This window comes from Salvelinus alpinus, chromosome 20, assembly GCF_045679555.1.
Source record: "Salvelinus alpinus chromosome 20, SLU_Salpinus.1, whole genome shotgun sequence".
Taxonomy (NCBI): domain Eukaryota; kingdom Metazoa; phylum Chordata; class Actinopteri; order Salmoniformes; family Salmonidae; genus Salvelinus; species Salvelinus alpinus.
Window position 1 is genome coordinate 20,956,035 of NC_092105.1, and position 22,870 is coordinate 20,978,904.

Sequence of the window (22,870 nt, forward strand, 5' to 3'; positions counted from 1 at the left end):
AATCAATGATGAAAATAGATGAACTGATAGCTTACACTGACATGGGGGTGTAGCAGGAAGATCAGAGTATAGTGAACCAATAGATTGTCAGTTCAAATCCCAGAAGAGGAAAAGTTGAATAATAATTACTGTATAAATGATCATGCACAGTGTAGTCAAATATGTATGATGAAAACACTGTCTGGAAGCCCATACCTTGGCAACAGAAAAGGAGCTGTCAGTGGTTCATTAATTGGCTTGGCAACAATTATGTGATGTGTAATGAATATTTCTTTGGATACCAATGTTCTTCCAAATTCCCATAAAACGTGTCCAGAACATATATTATATTCTGAGAATATGGCAAACATGTTCTGTGTATGTTTGGTGGGACATTGATGGAACATTCTCCTAACCCTCAGAAATCTGGACACATGAAAGTTCTTGCAATGTTCCCATTGAACTAAGTTCTAAGTTCTATTTGACGTTAAGGGAATGGTCTCATGGAAAGATTCCTTTTACTTCACAAGAACATTCCTCTGAAAACTTTTGTTAACCTCACTAGGGTATGTGGGACGGTAGCGTCCCACCTCGTCAACAGCCAGTGAAACTGCAGGGCGCCAAATTCAAAACAACAGAAATCCCATAATTAAAATTCCTCAAACATACAAGTATTTTACACCATTTTAAAGATACACTTGTTGTAAATCCAGCCACAATGTCCGATTTCAAAAAGGCTTTACGACGAAAGCACACCAAACGATTATGTTAGGTCAGAGCCAAGTCACAGAAAAACTGTAGCTAGTTTTCCAGCCAAAGAGAGGAGTCACAAAAAGCAGAAATAGAGATAAAATTAATCACTAACCTTTGATGATCTTCATCAGATGACACTCATATGACTTCATGTTACACAATACATGTATGTTTTGTTCGGTAAAGTTCATATTTATATCCAAAAATCTGTGTTTAGGCAGGACGCTACTGTCTCACTTGGCCAAAAGCCAGAGAAAATGCAGAGCACCAAATTCTAATAAATTACTATAAAAATCAAACTTTCATTAAATCACACATGAAAGATACCAAATTAAAGCTACACTTGTTGTGAATCCAGCCAACATGTCAGAATTCAAATAGGCTTTTCGGCAAAAGCAAACGATGCTATTATCTGAGGATAGCAACAGAGTAAACGAAGAGAGAGAAGCATATTTCAACACTGCAGGCGCGACACAAAACGCAGAAATAAAAATATAATTCATGCCTTACGTTTGACGAGCTTCTGTTGTTGGCACTCCAATATGTCCCATAAACATCACAAATGGTCCTTTTGTTCGATTAATTCCGTCGATATATATCCAAAATGTCCATTTATTTGGCCCGTTTGATCCAGAAAAACACCGGTTCCAACTTGTGCAACGTGACTACAAAATATCTCAAAAGTTACCTGTAAACTTTGCCAAAACATTTCAAACTACTTTTGAAATACAACTTTAGGTATTTTTTTACGTAAATAATCGATCAAATTGAAGACGGGATGATCTGTGTTCAATACAGGATTAAAACAAACTGTAGCTAGTTTTCTGGTCATGCGCCTCTATCTAACAGTACACTTCAAGTGACCCTCATTTTTTTACGTAAATAATCGATCAAATTGAAGACGGGATGATCTGTGTTCAATACAGGATTAAAACAAAATGTAGCTAGCTTTCTGGTCACGCGCCTCTATCTAACAGTACACTTCAAGTGACCCTCGTTCAAGATGGCCGTACTTCTTCATTACACAAAGGAAAAAACCTCAACCAATTTCTAAAGACTGTTGACATCCAGTGGAAGCGGTAGGAACTGCAAGAAGATCAATTAGAAATCTGGATTCCCAATGAAAACTCATTGAAAAGAGAGTGACCTCAAAAATAAAATCTGAATGGTTTGTCCTCTGGGTTTGCCTGCTAAATAAGTTCTGTTATACTCACAGACATGATTCAAACAGTTTTAGAAACGTCAGAGTGTTTACTAATAATATGCATATCTTATCTTCTGGGGATGAGTAGCTGGCAGTTGAATTTGGGTATGCTTTTCATCCAAACGTGCTGCCCCCTATCCTAGAGAAGTTTTAACTTCAGACACAATTGTGGTTTTCAGGAAAGTCTCAAAAGTCTAAAACAAGTGTTATATTTATTTGCTTTATAACAATATAGTAAACAATTGGGAGATAATAACCAAATAATAACATTATAATATTCAGTATTGATTGTTTGCAATAATTATCATAATAATTGTCTTTTTTTTTCATGTCAAAATTCGTCTTCAGAAATGTGCATATTTATATCTGGCATTACAGAATACAGTTTCTTCTCCACATGTTACAGTATAAACAGAACATTACTTCCATTACCTGTGAGGTTATTAGTGATGGTCATATTCCACTCCATTGTCCGTACACCACTTTAATCATCTGTTATTTGACAGCTGTAGCTCCCGGTGTCATTTAGCTGTACATTAAAGATAGTCAGCTTTGTAGGTGGATCAACACTCATCCTGTCAGAGGTGAATTTTCTTTCAGTTTTATTCAGTGTCTCACTATGAGAGAAAATGAGAACGGTGTCCTTCTTCCAGATGTATGATGCATTCGTCTCTGAGTTATTGCAAACCAAAGTAACAATTTCTCCCAAAGAAGCTGATTTATTTTTCTGATATTTTGTTATCACCTGCTGACTCTATGGGACAGAAAACAACAAAGACAATGTTGTAAATACTTTACTTTAAAGGACAGTGTGCAAATGTTTTAATCCTTTTAAGAAGTCATAAGAATGCAAACTGAACACAGACAGACAGACAGACAGGCAGACACACACACACACACACACACACACACACACACACACACACACACACACACACACACACACACACACACACACACACACACACACACACACACACACACACACACACACACACACACACACACACACACACACACACACACACACACTGTACTATGGTCATCCACTGTAGCTTACCTGTAGAGACAAGGAACAGCATGATGACCACAGACACCAGGTCCCAGAACAGGAGAGTTTCCATGACGATATTGGACGCAGCTGACTGACAGAGAGAGAAATGGACAGAGTGGAGTGGAACGTCAGAGTCTGAGATCAGTGTCACAGCTAGCTAACCAGGAACCACTCAGAGAGGGCGGGACATGAACATTTCGGTAGTCTGACGAGGATGGAGAACAGAGGAAGTGATCGTGTGAGAGAGAAGCACAGAAGTGAGTTTGTCTGAAACAATAATGTGATGTCTCGGAGTTCAATGGCTGTGATGTTTCAGACAAACTCAATTTCATATCCAAAGTCTCATTCCCCATCGATGATCCCGTCCCCGAAAACTGTCAGATTGAGCAATAGATTCTTCCCCTAGACCATCAGGCTGCTGAATAGCCACTAAGCAGCTATATTCTCCCCTGTCCCCCACCTGCCACCTGGACTTACCCACATACCAGGGTGTCACCCGTGTTTAATTTTCATGTTAGCTCTAGTGTTATTGTTTTCCATCAGGAGTGTGACACTAAATACTTGTGGCGAGCAGAATCAACAACCTCTGCATCATTCAAGACTGTTGCTTTGTGAGAAGGTGGTAAAATTCACAGTTAGCCATTGCTATGTACATGCCAGCTGAAATGTGCCCAAGACCTTGCCTTGGCTCCAAGTCTGAGCAGGTCCACCGAAGCCATGGCCCAGTGAGACACGGGTGCCGGCCCACGTAGATGGAAACAGAAAAGTCAGAGCCTTTTGGGTAAAACATTGGGGTAAATCCTCAGTGGAAATGCACCAAGAGAGTGCAGGAGTCTGGCCTAGTGGTAGCGCTGCCCACTCTATACCACACATCCCCCTGGCAACAGGGATTTGAGCCCTGTCTTGGCCACTCTGTCTGAGCCATAGAAATAGATTATATTAAATGTTTTATTATCTAAAGCCCTTCTATCTAACCTCTCTGTATTTCCCAAAGTCATTTCATAAATGAAACCACATAAAGTTCTGCAACTCTAAGGGGTCTGACACCCCAGAACATACTACACTCTGAACTACCTCAGTGTAGAATGTCGTACATGACATTAACATCAGTTTCACATTGACTCAATCACATTAAATCACTTGGTGTTTTTCAATGCTTTTGACCATTTAGTTTCGGTTATTGATCTTTACATTTGGGATGAAATGATCAACTCAAGAGTCTGCCTATATGCGATCCATGGGTAACTATTCGTTTTGCTAGTTTGTTAGTTTATGTATGTACTGTCCCATATAACTGTTGACAATTTTATGTTAGTCTAACATACAGAGGTGTGAGACAATCATGCATAAGAGTGGCTGGGGTAGTCAAACTGATACAGGATGTGTTTGTGTGGTCTTAGAGAGAGGGGGGGGGGGTAGAGAGAGAGTGTAAGATTGAGAGAGGGAGAGAGACAATGTGTTTCGGTGTGTTTTTTTCTTCTTCTTTGAAACAGTGTTCTGAGGAAATACCACAGTGTAAAGAAAGGGTGTCAGGTTACATTTTGGAACATGCACTCATCAATTCCATTCAGGTGCTGACTTGACTTTAACAGAGAGATAGGCATCTGTGGAGAGCTATTGAGTTCAGGTCAGAGGAAGTAACTGTTTGTCACGTCGCTCTTGCTGCTGGTGATTCCCTGATCCACCTCTATTCAGACAACACCATTCTGTATACATCTGGCCCCTCTTTGGACACTGTGTTAACTAACCTCCTGACGAGCTTCTATGCCATACAACACTCCTTCCGTGGCCTGCAACTGCTCTTAAACGCTAGTAAAGCTAAATGCATGCTCTTCAACCGATCGCTGTCCACACCCGCCCGCCCGCCTAGCTTCACTACTCTGGACGGTTCTGACTTAGAATATGTGGACAACTACAAATACCTAGGTGTCTACTAAGTACACTCTCCTTCCAGACTCATATTAAACATCTCCAATCCAAAATTACATCTAGAATCGGCTTCCTATTTCGCAACAAAGGCTCCTTCACTCACGCTGCCAAACATACCCTTGTAAAATTGACTATCCTACCGATCCTCGACTTCGGCGATGTTATTTACAAAATAGCCTCCAACACTCTACTCAGCAAACTGGATGCAGTCTATCACAGTGCCATCCATTTTGTCACCAAAGCCCCATATACCACCCACCACTGCGACCTGTATGCTCTCGTCGGCTGGCCCTCGCTACATATTTGTCGCCAGACCCACTGGCTCCAGGTCATCTATAAGTCTTTGCTAGGTAAAGCTCCGCCTTATCTCAGCTCACTGGTCACGATAACAACACCCACCTGTAGCACACGCTCCAGCAGGTATTTCTCACTGGTCATCCCCAAAGCCAACACCCCCTTTGGCCGCCTTTCCTTACAGTTCTCTGCTGCCAATGACTGAAACGAATTGCAAAAATTGCTGAAGTTGGAGACTTATATCTCCCAGTATATCTACTTGCACATCATCATCTGCACATCTATCACTCCAGTGTTAATTTGCTAAATTGTAATTACTTCACTACTATGGCCTATTTATTGCCTTACCTCCTTACGCCATTTGCACACCCTGTATATATACTTTTTCTATTGTGTTATTGACTGTACGTTTGTTAATTCCATGTGTAACTCTGTGTTGTTGTTTGGTTCGCACTGCTTTGCTTTGTCTTGGCCAGGTTGCTGTTGTAAACCTGGCCAAGGTTTAGTACAGGTTTCTTTTACTGGAGAAAGAGGGGGTAGAAAGAAAGAAGGGGATAGAGACATAGAGAGAGAGTGAGGGTGAAGAGGAGGATAGGGGAGAGAGGTGGATAAAGAGGGGAAGACCAAGATAAGGGTGGAGGTATGTCTGCATAGGTATTTTCAGCTCTCTCCAGAGCCACTCCTGCGTTGCCTTGGCTGTGTGCTTAGGGTTGTTGTCTTGTTGGAAGGTGAACCATCGGCCCAGTCTGCGGTCCTGAGTGCTTTGGAGCAGGTTTTCATCAAGGATCTCTCTGTACTTTGCTCCATTCATCTTTCCCTTGATCCTGAGGTCCCTGCCACTGAAAAACACCCCCACAGCATGACGCTGCTACCACCATGCTTCACCGTAGGGATGGTGCCAGATTTACTCCAGACGTGACACTTGGCATTCAGGCCAAAGTGTTCAATCTTGGTTTCATCAGACCAGAGAATCTTGTTTCTTATGGTCTGAGAGTCCTTTAGGTGCCTTTTGGCAAACTCCAAGCAGGCTGTCAGGTGCTTTTTACTGAGGAGTGGCTTCCGTCTGGCCACTCTACCATAAAGGCCTTATTGTTGGAGTGCTACATAAATGGATGTCCTTCTGGAAGGTTCTCCAATCTCCACAGAGAAACTCTGAAGCTCTGTCAGAGTGACCATCGTGTTCTTGGTCACCTCCCTGACCACGGTCCTTCTCCCCCGATTGCTCAGTTTGGCCGGGCGGCCAGCTCTAGGAAAAGTATTGGTGGTTCCAAACTTCTTCCATTTAATAATGATGGAGGCCACTGTGTTCTTGGGGACCTTCAATGCTGCAGAAATGTTTTGGTACCCTTCCCCAGATTTGTGCCTCGACACAATCCTGTCTTTGAGCTCAATGGACAATTCCTTCGACATCATGGCTTGTTTTTTTCTTTGACATGCACTGTCATCTGTGGGACCTTATCTAGACAGGTGTGTGCCTTTCCAAATCAGGTCCAATCAATTGAATTTACCACAGGTGGACTCCAATCAAGTTGTAGAAATATCTAAAAAATTATCAAAGGAAACAGGATGCACCTGAGCTAAATTTTGAGTCTCATAGTCATGAGTCATTGGGTCTGAATACTCATGTAAATAAGGTATTTTATTTTATTTTTAATACATTTGCAAAAATTTCTGAAAACCTGTTTTTACTTTGTCATTATGAGGTACTGTGTTGGGTTGAGCATGCATATATGGACACAGAGACAGGAAGGTTCTAGTCAGAAAACACGACTTTACTAGGCAACAAAATAAACATAACAACAAAATAACTTGCTCTGTCCTTCTTCTTATATTCTGCTCCATGCCTCCGGGAGCTTTGTTCCCATTTCTAGGCTCACTCCTTGCCTCTCTCTTTGTCTCCCTCGCGGTGTGCCACGGTGCTCCCTTTATGTGGCCTGCACGGCTGGTTGGCACTCTCCCCTAATTATCTCTACTTGGGCTATCAGTGTTGGGCTGCCCAGCCCGTGTACTCCTAGCAGAGGGAGCCAACATCGCGGCACGTACCTCCCCTCTATCACCAACCCCCGGGGTAGACCTCCCGGCATACCTGTCCCTCAACGTGATCAAGACAAAGGAGATGATTGGGGACTACAGAAAAAAAGAGGGCCGAGCATGCCCCCATTCTCATCAATGGGGCTGTAGTGGAGGAGGTTGAGAGCTTCAAGTTCCTTGATATCCACATCACCAACAAACTAACATGGTCCAAGCACACTAAGAAAGTCGTGAAGAGGGCACCTCAAAACCTATTTGCCCTCAGGAGACTGAAAAGATTTGGCATGGGTCCTCAGATCCTCAAAAGGTTCTACAGCTGCATCCTGACTGGTTGCATCACTGCCTGGTATGGCAACTGCTCGGCCTCCGACCGCAAGGCACTACAGAGGGTAGTGCGTACGGCCCAGTACATCACTGGGGTCAAGCTTCCTGCCATCCAGGACCTCTATACCAGGCGGTGTCAGAGGAAGGCCCTAAAAATTGTCAAAGACTCCAACCACCATAGTCATAGACTGTTCTCTCTGCTACCGCACAGAAAGTGGTACCAGAGCACCAAGTCTAGGTCCAAGAGGCTTCTAAGCAACTTCTACCCCCAAGCCTTAAGACTCCTGAACATCTAATCAAATGGCTACCCAGACTATTTGCGTTGCCCCCCCCTTTTACACCGCTGCTACTCTCTGTTGTTACCATATATGCATAGTCACTTTAATAACTCTACCTACATGTACATATTACCTCAATTACCTCGACTAACTGGTGCGCCCACACATTGACTCTGTACCGGTACCCCCCTGTATATAGTCTCGCTATTTAATTACTTCTTATTCATTTTTTTAACTGCATTGTTGGTTAGGGGCTCGTAAGTAAGCATTTCACTGTAAGGTCCACACCTGTTGTATTCGGCGCATGTGACTAATAAAATTGGATTTGATTTTGTCATGTTTTTATTTTAGCCTGCCCTTCCCTTATCTACACTGAAATAATATAATTTCAGCAGTCCTCTATTATGATTAAAAAATTATATCTCACATAGCTCATATATGTATCTATTGTAGGTCCTAGGATACAACAATGAATCATGTGGAACAAATAAATGCCATCAAAGGATACCTTACAACTTACAAAAATGAACACCTTGTGAAACAGCTGTGAAAACCAACCTGGCAATATTTAAGATTTGAATACATAAACTTTGATCGTTTTTGGTACAGTTGTGTCATTAATTTATTTTCACAGATTTTTTGTGCACTCACATGGCAATCATAGACTAAAATACTGAATTAAGGTGTGTGGAATTCTGCCTGTCACAGGGGAACTTGAAGAAGAGGGAGACTGCAAAGTCCAGGCACTGCTGCTGGACTGTTTGCAGTGCTAGTGTTTTTAGTTAATCTGTGTATCTCACATATTATGTGCCCAGTATGATAGAGCAAGAAAACCTTCTTAGCAGATAATGACAACATGACAACAACAGTAGCTGTAGATGATGTAATGAAAAGCTGGAGGGTGGTTGGTAATGGAGGACATCCGGTGGATCCACGTCTGGGTGTTGGGCAGAAGCCCTAGCTCCTGGAGAACAAGAGCAGAGTTAAAGGGAACAGGGTAGGAGACAGAGACGTAAACAAGCAAACACACAGGTTACACTTTACTGTGAGAAAATTTGATGGATTAGTGCAGTGTTATAACATAAATTAACAGCGGGCAATCATTTTTACCTGGTCAAAAACCTCCACATCCTTCTCAGTCTGTGCCTGAAGGTGGTACTCGAAGGCGTACTGATCTGGATCGACAACTTCCACCACATCAGGTGGGTTTCAGTGATCTCAAACTTCTGGCAGGCTACACAGGGTTCAGACCTTTAAGCAAAAAGTGACAAAATGTTATTTATTTCACTTGCCCAGCTGTCCACCTCCTTGACAATTCCCCGTCAGAAAAAGCGTAGGTTGATTTTGGCATTCATGCACTTCACTCTGAAATGGCCAGCATGCATCTCGGTCAGCACTGCCTCCTTCTCCTTAATACAAATCACCCTCTTGTGTGGCTGGCCATCCTTCCCCGTAGGTAGATATGATTGCCTAACAAGTTGGAAGAGAAGAGTTGTTGAAATACTCAAGTCTAAGTATATTTGCACTGCTGTCTTTCTCTCTCTATTTCTCTCTCTCTCTCTGTCTGTCTTCCACTCTCTTCCCACCTCTCTCACTTTCATCCTTTCTTTCTCCCCCCCCACTCACTCTGTGTCTGTCTAGCGAAGACACTTAGTTTACACCTATCCATTTGATTGATCAGGTTTAACTTATAGCTAGGCACCTCAATATGACAGACATAACTACATCAGTGGATTCTGCTGAGGGGAGTATGGCTCATAATAATGTCTGGAATGGAGTCAATTGAATGGTATCAACCACATGGAAACCACGTGTTTGATACGATTATATTCACTCCATTCCAGACATTATTATGAGCCATCCTCCCCTCAGCAGCCTCCATTTAACTATATGTATAGCTAGCAAGTAGCTAACGTTAGATGGAAAATGGTTGTTGAAAAATGGTTGTACATAGCTAAATCCGTCCAGTTATCTAATTGAAGTTAACTGCTTAACGTTACCCTGAATTGTGAATTTCTCTGAATGTTGTGCCTCTTGTCGAGATCAGGGGTGTCTTCATAGTACTTCGCCTGGTTGGAAAGATAAAATAAAATATCCTCGAGGGATGCCATTGAAGTGCTAACTACATAAAAACAGAAAGCTACAATAGCAGTTACAGTAGCTTGCTTGCTTGCTAGCTAACTAGGCAGAATGAGGTATATAAGTATAGTAGCTAGCAACATCAATCTATAAAAACAGCTTAAATGATTTATTCCTATTTAACAATATGTACTTAAGACAAATACATGGTAAAGAAAGTGTTCTCTTTCCAGTCTTTTCGGTGCTCTGAAGCAGCAGGTTATCACTGTCAAAAACACCGTCTTTGGAGAGCAATTCTGAGGTAATAATTTTGCGCGTACTGAGCAAGCGTTTATGCAGTGAAATAGAACACGAACTGCCCGCACCCTCCTACTAGGTAAATTAGAGCCAAACAACAGCCATGCAACCAGCATAGCAATGGACGCTTTGGTTCATTACGTAATCCGTTCAGAATGTTGCAACAGAAGCGATAACTCATCGAATCCCATTGTGACGTAGAGGGGGACACTATTTGGCAGAAGGACACTATTTGGCATGACAGGCCCCCAACCTGTGACTGAAAGAGAAAAACAATCACAGGAACCAGACGGTGACACGGTCATTTGTGTCCTTACCTCTTGCCATCCACACAAGGGGGGCATGGTCAGTAATTAGGGTGAACTTACTCCCGAGGAGGTAATACTTGAGGGTGTCCAGCGCCCATTTCACGGCGAGGAACTCCTTCTCGACAATCAAGTACTTATTTTCCCTCAGGAGGAGTTTCCTGCTGACATACATGATGGGGTGCTCCTCACCTTCCTGCTCTTGGGATAAGAGGGCTTTTACCCGTGTTTCAGATGCATCTGTCTAGACCAGGAGGTTTTTTGAAAAGTCCGGGGTGACGAGTACCGGGTGCGAACATAGAGCTTCCTTCAGGGCCTGGAACGCTGCCTCTGTGTCCTCCGTCCATCGCGTCTGTGAGGGGAGAAGCTATTGCTGCAAAGTTAGGTGCGAATCAACTGTAGTATCTTGCTAACCCCAGGAACGACTTCATCTGCCTCTTGGTTCTTCACATTTCCCTGACCAATTTGATAGCCCAAGCACTACACCTCGGCGTAGCCCAGCTTGCACTTGTGGGGGTTCACGGTCAGCCCTGCATCCTTTAAGACATCCAGCACCACCTGTAACCTACAGAGATGAGACTCCCAACTGTCACTGTGCACGATTATATCATCCAAATAAGCAGCAGTGTGCTCACGTCGTGGGCGCAGGACGCGGTACACGAGTCGCTGAAAGGTCGCTGGGGCCCAGTGGAGCCTGAATGGAAGAACCCGGTAGTGGTATACCCCCCCCACCCCCCCGGGGAGGAGAAGGTCATCTTCTACCGGGAGCCCGCTGCCAGCGGCACCTGCCAGTACCCTTTCGTCAGGTCCAGGGTGCTGATGTATCTTGCCTTCCCCAAGCAGTCGATCAGTTCGTCCACCCTGGGCATGAGGTAGGTATAGAATTTACTGACCTCATTCAGGCCACGGAAGTCGTTGCAGAAGCGGACGGTTCAGTCCGGTTTCAGCACTTTAGGGCTAGACCACTCACTGTGGAACTCCTCCAGTACCCCCATCTCTAGCATTGGCATCACTTCCCGCTGGACCGCTGCTCTCCGGGCTTCTGGTATCCGGTATGGCCGTTTACTGACTTTTTCTTCCGGGCGTTAGTGGATATGATGTTCCACGAGATCCGTACGCTCTGGCACCTCTGAGAACACTGCTGTACTTGTCGTGGATAATCGTCTCAGAAATATAACACTCTTACAAGAACTTGTGAATTCAATGTAGGCTTTTAATATAAAATATCAGAAGCCGTGTCAGTCCGCGGAAAAGACCAACTTCCATAAGCACTGGCTCTGTTCTTATACACACACATCAAATGAGTCCATCCCATGTCTCTCATTTTAGACTTCCTGCTTGTTCATGCCCAATAACGCCTGTATCCGCTCTTGATTAGATTACAATGGTGCCAGGACCCTCTCAGTGTCCTAAAATAAATATGTATTATGCCTATAGTCCATCTGTTGGTCATTTGGCTGGCCCCCTCTTTTGTGTGTCCCTCTGACCTCGGTATGTCCAGCCATTCTATGCACTTATGGCCTTGCTTTAGTTTCCTGTCCTAGACAATAGACAATGTATTTTAAGTGTCGCCTCTTCCTTTTTCTTCTCTTTTGCTCAATAGTGTGATATCCGCCTCTATATGTAACAATAACTCCTACATACTCTGCTGGACCAACTCTAGGAGCGATTGTCATTGGCTCGGACTGAGGTCTTCCCCCATGGAAACGTCGACAGAGGGTAGGTTCTGCTGTGGCCAGGTCCACGTTGGGCACAGTGCCTCTCGTGCGTGCCACTTCTTCAATAGATTCACATGGTAAAGCCGGGGGGGTTTTCTCTGCCCCGGTTGGCGGACCTTATAATTGACGTTGCCTAACCGCTCGACGATGTCGTAGGGCCCATGCCACGTAGCCAAGAATTTGCACTCCGTTGTGGGGATCAGAACCAAGACCTTCTCACCCGGTAGGAACTCTCATGGTTGGGCCCCCCAGTTGTATACATGCTCCTGGGTGCGTTGCGCCTGCGCCATGTGCTCCCTCACCACTGGCCAAATCGCCTTCATCCTCTCCCTCATCTCCTCCACATGTTCCACCACACTGCGAAGGGGGGTCGGTTGGTCCTCCCAGACCTCCTTAGCTAGGTCCAGCAATCCGCGGGCTGACGGACATACAGGAGCTCAATCGGAGAGAACCCAGTAGACGCTTAGGGTACCTCATGCACCAAGAACATCAAGTGGGGCAGCAGCTGGTCCCAGTTCCTCCCATCTCTCTCGATTACCTTCTTCAACATCTGCTTTAGGGTCTCATTGAAGCGTTGGACTAGCCCGTCCGTTTGTGGATGGTACACACGGGTCCTCACCTGTTTGATTCATAAAAGATTGCAGACATCTTTCATTACACGAGACATGAAAGAGTACTCTTTTAATTAAACTCAGAAAATAAAAACTTCAGAAGATTCCATGTGTGCGTCTTTAAAATAAGCATCTCCAACCCGTGAAAAACCTACTAAAACTAAATGAAATAGAACACTCACAATAAATCAGACATAGCATTTTAAAAACACCAACAAATACTAATTACACGTGTGTTGTTTGTGGGTGCCTGCAAACCATGCGGCAAAACAAACAAAAATGGCCAGGCCGTATTTCATTTGGTAGTTGACGGCCTAATCCGGATACCTTTATGCTAACTACACAGCAGAATTTCACTCACTGCTCTCCCGAAACTATAATACTTTTCTTGCCTCACACCCAAGCTAACTGGCTAAAGTTGGCTAGCTTGCTAGCTAATGCTACTTCCAGACACAAACAAGAAACACCTCTTCACTCTCCATTCTACTCACCTAACAGAGCTGGTTAGGCTTTTTACATGTTTATTCAAAACATTGGTGACTAACTGTGCTGCTGGCAATAATTAAAATTACGTTACCTCCCTAACATTTACTGACACCGGCCATATTCAACCGCCATTAAGCATTCATGAATTCATCAGCTATTCTACGCTCTGGAACATTTAAACCAGTGCTCTAAAATCCGAACAAAATAGCCTGAGCTAATTTATCAAGTACCCCATTTAACAATGTCCATACTAAAATGACTTCACAAATAGTACCGTTAGTGCGATTAGGCTGATAGAACATCAATGAGCTGGTATATTGAGGTAATGATTCTTTATATCACTGGCCCGGGTATCCTGGAAGGATTTTGACCTCATCCCGTCAGTCGAGGATGCCTGGTCGTTCTTTAAATGTAACTTCCTCACCATCTTAAATAAGCATGCCCCTTTCAAATAATTTTGAAATAAGAACAGATATAGCCCTTGGTTCACTCCAGACCTGACTGCCCTCGACCAGCACAAAAACATCCTGTGGCGGGCTGCACTAGCATTGAATAGTCCCCACGATATGCAACTTTTCAGGGAAATCAGGAACCAATACACGAAGTCAGTCAGGAAAGCAAAGGCTAGCTTTTTCAAACAGATATTTGCATCCTGTAGCTCTAACTCCAAAATGTTTTGGGACACTGTAAAGTCGATGGATAATAAGAGCACCTCCTCCCAGCTGCCCACTGCACTGAAGCTAGGTAACACTGTCACCACCGATAAATCCAAGATAATCGAGAATTTCAATAAGCATTTCTCTACGGCTGGCCATGCTTTCCTCCTGGCTACCCCACCCCGTCCAACAGCTCCGCACCTCCCACTGCTACTTGCCCAAGCCTCCCCAGCTTCTCCTTCACCAAAATCCAGATAGCAGATGTTCTGAAAGAGCTGGAAAACCTGCACCCGTACAAATCAGCTGGGCTAGACAATCTGGACCCTCTCTTTCTAAAATTATCTGCCGCCATTGTTGCAACCCCCATTACCAGTCTGTTCAACCTCTCTTAGCTATCGTCCGAGATCCCTAAAGATTGGAAAGCTGCCGCAGTCATCGCCCTCTTCAAAGGGGATGACACTCTACACCCAAACTGCCCTGCCTTTCTAAAGTCTTCGAAAGCCAAGTTAACAAACAGATCACTGACCATTTCGAATCCCAACGTACCTTCTTTGCTGTGCAGTCCGGTTTCCGAGCTGGTCACGGGTGCACCTCAGCCACACTCAAGATACTAAACGATATCACAACCGCCATTGATAAAAGACAGTACTGTGCAGCCATCTTCATCGACCTGGCTAAGGCTTTCGACTCTGTCAATCACCGTATCCTTATCGGCAGACTCAACAGCCTTGGTTTCTCAAATGACTGCCTCACCTGGTTCACCAACTACTTCTCAGACAGAGTTCAGTGTGTCAAATCGGAGGGCCTGTTGTCCGGACCTCTGGCAGTCTCTATGGGGGTACCAAAAGGTTCAATTCTCTGCCGACTCTTTTCTCTGTATATATCAACGATGTCGCTCTTGCTGCGGGTGATTCCCTGATCCACCTCTACGCAGACGACACCATTCTGTATACATCTGGCCCCTCTTTGGACACTGTGTTAACTAACCTCCAAACGAGCTTCGATGCCATACAACACTCCTTCCGTGGCCTCCAACTGCTCTTAAACGCTAGCAAAACCAAATGCATGCTTTTTAACCGTTCGCTGCCCGCACCCACCCGCCATACTATCATCACTACTTTGGATGGTTCTGACTTAGAAAATGTGGACAGCTACAAATACCTAGGTGTCTGGCTAGACTGTAAACTCTCCTTCCAGACTCATACTAACTAAACATCTCCAATCCAAAATTACATCTAGAATCGGCTTCCTATTTCGCAACAAAGCATCCTTCACTCACGCCGCCAAACATACCCTCGTAAAACTGACTATCCTACCGATCCTCGACTTCGGCGATGTCATTTACAAAAAAGCTTCCAACACTCTACTCAGCAAACTGGATGCAGTCTATCACAGTGCTCTCCGTTTTGTCACCAAAGCCCCTTATATCACCCACCACTATGACCTGTATGCTCTAGTCGGCTGGCCCTCGCTACATTTTTGTCGCCAGACCCACTGGCTCCAGGTCATCTATAAGTCTTTGCTAGGTAATGCTCCGTCTTATCTCAGCTCACTGGTCACAATAACAACACCCACCAGTAGCATGCGCTCCAGCAGGTATATCTCACTGGTCATCCCCAAAGCCAGCACCACCTTTGGCCGCCTTTCCTTACAGTTCTCTGCTGCCAATGACTGGAACGAATTGCAAAAATCGCTGAAGCTGGAGACTTATATTTCCCTCACTAACTTTAAACATCAGCTATCTGTGCAGCTAACCGATCGCTGCAGCTGTACATATCCCATCTGTAAATAGCCCACCCAATCTACCTACCTCATCCCCATATTGTTTTTATTTACTTTTCTGCTCTTTTGCACACCAGTATTTCTAGTTGCACATCATCATCTGCTCATCTATCACTCTAGTGTTAATTTGCTAAACTATAATTACTTCGCTACTATGGCCTATTTATTGCCTTACCTCCTCACGCCATTTGCACACACTGTATATAGACTTTCTTTTTTTTCTATTGTGTTATTGACTGTATGCTTGTTTATTCCATGTGTAACTCTGTGTTGTTGTTTGTGTCACACTGCTTTGCTTTGCTTTATCTTGGCCAGGTCGCAGTTGTAAATGAGAACTTGTTCTTAACTAGCTTACCTGGTTAAATAAAGGTGAAATAAAAATAAATTAAAAATTAAAAATTGTGCAAAGTCACAATTACATCCTGAATTCTATTAGATTGGAATTTTCCTTTCGGCAGTTTTTTTAAAATTTTTACCACCGAGTCATCACTTAATCAGTTGCCAGCCCAAGCTCCATAAACACTCCTCTCAGTTATCAAATCAAACTTTATTTGCCACATGCGCCGAATACAACAAGTGTAGACTTTACTGTGAAATGCTTACTTACAAGCCCTTAACCAACAGTGCAGTTCAAGAAGAAGAAAATATTTACCAAGTAGACTAAAAGAAAAAGTAATAATAAAAAGTAACACAATAACAATAATAATAACGAGGCTATATACAGGGGGCACCGGTACCGAGTCAGTGTGCAGGGGTACAGGCTAGTTGAGGTAATCTGTACATGTAGGTGGGGGCAAAGTGACTATGCATAGGTAACAAACAAACAGCAAGTAGCAGCAGTGTACGAGAGGGGAGAGGGGGGATGTGAATTTACATTGATGTAAATCAATGGCTATCCGGTGGCGATATTTATGAATTGTTCAGCAGTCTAATGGCTTGGGGGTAGAAGCTGTTGAGGAGCCTTTTGGTCCTAGACTTGGCGCTCCGGTACTGCTTGCCATGCAGTAGCAGAGAAAACAGTCTATAACTTGGGTGACTGGAGTCTCTGACAATTTTATGGGCTTTCCTCTGACACCACCTATAATATAGGTCCTGGATGGCAGGAAGCTTGGCCCCAGTGATGTACTGGGCCGTTCGCACTACCCTCTGTAGCGCCTCACAGCCAGATGCTGAGCAGTTGCCATACCAGGCGGTGATGCAACTGGTCAGGATGCTCTCGATGGTGCAGCTGTAGAACCTTTTGAGGATCTGGGGACCCACGCCAAATCTTTTCAGTCTCCTGAGGGGGAAAGGGTTTTGTCGTGCCCTCTTCACGACTGTCTTGGTATGTTTGGACCATGATAGTTTGTTGGTGATGTGGACACCAAGGAACTTGAAACTCTCGACCCGCTCCACTACAGCCCCGTCAATGTTAATAGCGGCTAGTTCGGCCCGCCTTTTCCTGTAGTCCACGATCAGCTCCTTTGTCTTGCTCACATTGAGGAAGCTCACTCTGACCTCCTCCCTGTAGGCCGTCTCATCATTGTCGGTGATCAGGCCTACCACTGTTGTGTCGTCAGCAAACTTAATGATGGTGTTGGAGTCGTGTTTGGCCACGCAGTCGTGGGTGAACAGGGAATACAGGAGGGGACTAAGTACACACCCCTGAGGGGGCCCAGTGTTAAGGATCAGCGTGGAGTCCTGGAGTGGCCTAGCCAGTCTCCAGATCTCAACCCCATAGAAAATCTTTGGAGGGAGTTGAAAGTCTGTGTTGCCCAGCAACAGCCCCAAAACATCACTGCTTTAGAGGAGATCTGCATGGAGGAATGGGCCAAAATACCAGCAACAGTGTGTGAAAACCTTGTGAAGACTTACAGAAAACGTTTGACCTCTGTCATTGCCAACAAAGGGTATATAACAAAGTATTGAGATAAACTTTTGTTATTGACCAAATACTTATTTTCCACCATAATTTGCAAATAAATTCATTAAAAATCCTACAATGTGATTTTCTGGATTAGTTTTTTCTCATTTTGTCTGTCATAGTTGAAGTGTACCTATGATGAAAATTACAGGCCTCTCTCATCTTTTTAAGTGGGAGAACTTGCACAACTGGTGGCTGACTAATTACTTTTTTGCCCCACTGTAAATACATTTGATTGATATCTAAAAACCTGTTTTCACTTCGTCATTATGGGGTATTGTGTGTAGAATGATGAGTACATTTCTTTATGTACTCCATTTTAGAAAACGTCTGTAACGTAACAAAATGTGTTAAGTCAATGGGTCTGAATACTTTCCGAATGCACAGTATACTGTAACACCATTTTTTTTTTTGGGGGGGGGGACAAAACAATCAGTAGAGTTAAAAAGGCAATGGAAACCCATATAAATTGTTTGTTTTTTTATTCGGTGCATGGGAATTTAACAGGAAAAGTATTTTTTTTTCACGCACAGCTTTTTATCAAAATCAAGTCAATTTGATGGAAATAGATTTCTGGAGGGAAAACACACGTTGTTTTTATGCGGATTTTAGAATATTTGCATGAAAATCTGTCTGTAAATTGGTGGAAACCTAGCTAATAATGAGGTTTACATCCAACCTTATATGTAAGTAAAGTACATGTCATTACATTTTTTATCTGTCATCACTGGAAAGCATACAGTTTACTAGGCTACAGATGAAATACAGTGCATTCGGAAAGTATTCAAACCCCTTGACTTTTTCCACATTGTGTTATGTTACAGCCTTATTCTAAAATGGATTAAATAAATGTTTTTCGTCATCAATCTACACACAGTAACCCGTAATGACAAAGCGAAAACAGGTTTTTAGAACATAAGAATTCAGACCCTTTGCTATGAGACTCGAAATTCAGCTCAGGTGCATCCTGTTTCCATTGATCATCCTTGAGATGTTTCTACAACGTAATTGGAGTCCACATGTGGTAAAAATTAAATTGATTGGACATGTTGGAAAGGCACACACCTGTCTATATAAGGTCCCACAGTTGACAGTGCATGTCAGAGAAAGAACCAAGCCATGAGGTTGAGGGAATTGTCCGTAGAGCGCCGACAGAGGATTGTGCCGAGACACAGATCTGGGGAAGGGTGCCCCAAAATTTCTGCAGCATTGAAGGTCCCCAAGAATAAAGTGGCCAGAGACATGAAGACTCTGGCAAGTGTGCTAGTCCAGTGTCACTTTGATTATGCCTGCACGTCATTGTTCACCAGCAGCCACAAACATCTAAAGAATAAGCTACAGACCAGCCAAAACAAGCTTGTAAGAATTGTACTTAAACTCCCCCCTCATGCTCATCTGGAAGTTAAGCATTTTTTTGTCTATATCTCTGGAATCTGTCTGTATGTATCTATGTACTTGTATTTCTATTTATGTCAGAAAATAGGGACCACAATTGAATTAAGTCCCCGACTTTATTGCGCAATTTAAAAAATATATTTGTTCTGAGTGTAAACATGGATTTTTTTTTCTTCTGACAAATAAAACCAATCAATCAATCCAAACTGTACATCTGCCATTTGTTGAATGCAAAGAGACATCTGTTACAAAACACCAAAAAGTTTAATTTAATTCTGAGATTGTCAAGCCAAGCCCTCGATACCAGGGTAGGCCTACAAGGTAGAGAGGAATGTATTTTCTGTCCCCTACCTTTCTCTTTTCTCTCTCTCTCTCCCTCTTGCACATACAAACACACACAAACTCACTTTTGCTCTCTCTCTTTCTACATTTATCAAGGGCATAAAAACAAACAAACAGGCATGTTTGTTTAACATTTCTGGATCCCCCTTTATTTTTATTGTCTGGATAGTCCATTTGTGCATGGTCATACTATTAACAAACTATCTGTTGATAAGCAACTGCTTGCTAAGGTTACTGTTAGGGTTAGGGATAGGGTTAGGATAAGGGTTAAGGTTAGGGCTAAGGTTAGGGTTAGTAGATACAGCAGTTAGTTGAAATGTTACTGATGTAGATAGTCTGTTACAGTCTGCAGATAGTCTGTAGCACATACACAGATGGACTACCCAAATAAAGTGTTACCAATTTCTGTCCATGGCTGATAGGTGTTTGGTTCAGGTACTATGTAAACAATGATGAAGGGGAATGAGATGACTTCTGCCCATCTGTCCTGCTCCTCTACCCCTGGTCCCTCACCCCTTACAGGGTAGAGAGAGGACTACCTTCCCTATGGTGAATATGAATGTAGGTTCCTTTTTGTGTGTGTAAGGGACTGTATGTATGTATGTATGTATGTATGTATGTATGTATGTGTGTGTGTGTGTGTGTGTGTGTGTGTGTGTGTGTGTGTGTGTGTGTGTGTGTGTGTGTGTGTGTGTGTGTGTGTGTGTGTGTGTGTGTGTGTGTGTGTGTGTGTGTGTGTGTGTGTGTGTGTGTGTGTGTGTGTGTGTGCATCATTACTGCTCTCTCCCCCACTGTAGCTAGAGCGGGGGCTTCACATTGTGTCAGGCTCAATGGAGTGGAGCAAAAATGAATTGCTGAATTGCATTCTGGATCTGTTCTGTTTGCCACCATTTTACAGTTGTTCCTTTTCACGCTGCTCATTAAGATGCTATCTCACCATCAACCCCTGATGAAGAAAAGGCTTACAGAAAGGCAAGGTCAGTGTTTATTACTACAAGCCAGTCACTTAGACCTATCCAACAAAACAAGCCTTGTTGTAGGCAAGCTAGCATGGTACATTGTGACTTCATTTCAGTTACATTTTCCAATGCTTTTCCACTGTTTGTCTATCCCCGTTGGATACCAAGACATTCTAAGCCATTATGTGCTGTAGGTCTACAACGGTTTCTGATCTCACATCCATTTGGAGTGAAAAGCCCTCCCTTGTTTTGGTTTCATATCCCTGCATGCCAGTGAAAGGTCACTCTCTGAATACAGGAGATGGGAGGAAAATGAAAAACAAATACAGACATCCCTTTTTGGGAGAGATTTACATTAGTAATGGAAACACATGGAAATGTGATTTTGTCTGATCATATGAAGGTGCTTGTTGTCATGAGGATGTGCACAAGGGGCTTCTTTGCACTTCAATTGGAGCCATGCAACTCAAAGCACATGTGTAGATCCAAGGGGACCTATTTAAACAGGTATATACACTGAGTATACCAAATATTAGGAACAACTTCCTAATGGACTATACAAGGTGTCTAAAGTGTTCCACAGGGATGCTGGCCCTTTTTTACTCCAATGCTTCCCACAGTTGTTTCAGGTTGGCTAGATGTCCTTTGGGTGGTAGACCATTCTGAATACACACGGGAAACTGTTGAGCGTGAAAAACACAGCAGCGCGGCAGTTATTTGACATAAACCATTGCGCCTGGCACCTTCTACCATACCTTGTTCAAAGACATTTACATTTCTTGTCTTGCCCATTCACCCTCTGAATGGCACACATAACGTCCATGTCTCAATTGTCTCAAGGCTTAAATATCCTTCTTTAACAACCAACCCATTTATACAGTCAACTAAGATGACCAGACCCAGCTGCTAATGCATTAGTGCCTATTGGAGAACCACCCCACTATTAAGCAGACCGGAAATTCCTATTTTTTTCATTGGTAAACGGCCTGAGTGGAACATCATTTATCAACCGTCGTTTGTTGCATTGCGGTAGGCTCTATTGTCAGCCAATAATTAGGGTGATTTTGTTTGACGAATGTGAACATGACCAAAGACGTGACTGACACTGTATACAGTTGAAGTCGGGAGTTTACATACACTTAGGTTGGAGTCATTAAAAGTAGTTTTTCAACCACTCCACAAATTTCTTGTTAACAAACTATAGGTTTGGCAAGTCGGTTAGGACATCTACTGTGTGCATGACACAAGTAATTTTTCTAACAATTGTTTACACAGATTATTTCACTTATAATTCACTGTATCACAATTCCAGTGGGTCAGAAGTTTACATACACTAAGTTGACTGTGCCTTTAAACAGCTTGGGAAATTCCAGAAAATGATGTCATGGCTTTAGAAGCTTCTGATAGGCTAATTGACATCATTTGAGTCAATTGGAGGTGTACCTGTGGATGTATTTCAAGGTCTACCTTCAAACTCAGTGCCTCTTTGCTTGACATCATGGGAAAATCAAAAGAAATCAGCCAAGACCTCAGAAAAACAATTGTAGACCTCCACAAGTCTGGTTCATCTTCAAATAATATTTTTGCAGGAATCTCCTTGCGAATGATTTTGCCGAAAATTGTATCTCCGTCCTATATCGACTTAACCTGAAAGAACGTTTAGCAAGGAAGAAGCCACTGCTCCAAAACCGCCATAAAAAAGCCAGACTACGGTTTGCAACTGCACATGTGGACAAAGATTGTACTTTTTGGAGAAATGTCCTCTGGTTTGATGAAACAAAAATAGAACTGTTTGGCCATAATGACCATCGTTATGTTTGGAGGAAAAAGCTGACAAGCCGAAGAACACCATCCCAACCGTGAAGCACGGGGGTGGCAGCATCCTGTTGTGGGGGTGCTTTGCTGCAGGAGGAACTGGTGCACTTCACAAAATAGATGGCATCATGAGGGAGGAAAATGTTGTGGATATATTGAAGCAACATCAAGACATCAGTCAGGAAGGTAAAGCTTGGTCACAAATGGGTCTTCCAAATGGACAATGACCCCAAGCATACTTCCAAAGTTGTGGCAAAATGGCTTAAGGACAACAGGGTGAAGGTATTGGAGTGGCCATCACAAAGCCCTGACCTCAATCCCATAGAAAATTTGTGGGCAGAACTGAAAAAGCATGTGTGAGCAAGGAGGCCTACAAACCTGACTACGTTACACCAGCCCTGTCAGGATTAATGAGGCCAAAATCCACCTATTGTGGGAAGCTTGTGGAAGGCTACCTGAAACATTTGACCCAAGTTAAACAATTTAAAGGCAATGCTACCAAATACTAATTGAGTGTATGTAAACTTCTGATCCACTGGAAATGTGATTGACAGAAACCAGAAATAAATCATTCTCTCTACTATTATTCTGACATTTCACATTCTTAAAATAAAGTGGTGATCCTAACTGACCAAAGACAGGGAATTTTTACTAGGATTAAATGTCAAGAATTGTG